This window comes from Penaeus monodon, chromosome 30 (genome assembly GCF_015228065.2).
Source record: "Penaeus monodon isolate SGIC_2016 chromosome 30, NSTDA_Pmon_1, whole genome shotgun sequence".
Lineage (NCBI taxonomy): Eukaryota > Metazoa > Arthropoda > Malacostraca > Decapoda > Penaeidae > Penaeus > Penaeus monodon.
Genome location: NC_051415.1, coordinates 5,399,468 through 5,399,995, shown reverse-complemented (window position 1 = coordinate 5,399,995; position 528 = coordinate 5,399,468). Strand labels below are relative to the sequence as shown.

The 528-nt window shown below is 32.8% G+C and overlaps 1 protein-coding gene across 1 annotated transcript in view; it reads right to left on the bottom strand.

The window, feature by feature from the left end:
- The window catches only part of LOC119592277 (NACHT and WD repeat domain-containing protein 2-like), a 51,166-nt gene that overhangs the window by 20,584 nt on the left and 30,054 nt on the right, over positions 1–528 (bottom strand). The gene's annotated exons all lie outside the window — the stretch shown is intronic.

Here is a 528-nt window from a genome sequence, read left to right as displayed (position 1 = left end):
TGGAATACTAACAGACGTCCGTGCGGCGGAGATGAGAGAAAATTGGATAAGGAATATAAAGAATGAGATAGAAAAAGAAAAAGAAAATGTTGGGATAATGATGACAAGATATGGGATAAGAAACATGAATAGAATGTGAAAGAGAAAAAGAAAGAAAAAATATTAGGATGATGATGATATATAGGATAATGATGGAAAGAAACGGAATAAGGAATATAATGAATGAGATAGAAAAAGAAAGAAAAAAATGTTGGTATAAGGGATGTGAAGAATGAGACGGAAATAGAAAGAAACGTTGATGATGGCAAGAAATGGGATAAGGGATGTGAAGGAGATAGAAAAAAAAGAAAGGAAAATGTGAGAATGATGATGACGTGAGATGGGTTAAGAAATGTGAAGAATGAGATTGAAAAAAAAAAAAGTTTAATAAAAGTAAGGACATTTTAGTGTATTTTTGCAATTTTCCTCTACTTTCTCCTCTCTCTCCACCTTCCTTCTCCATCTCCTCCACCTGCTACATTTCCTATA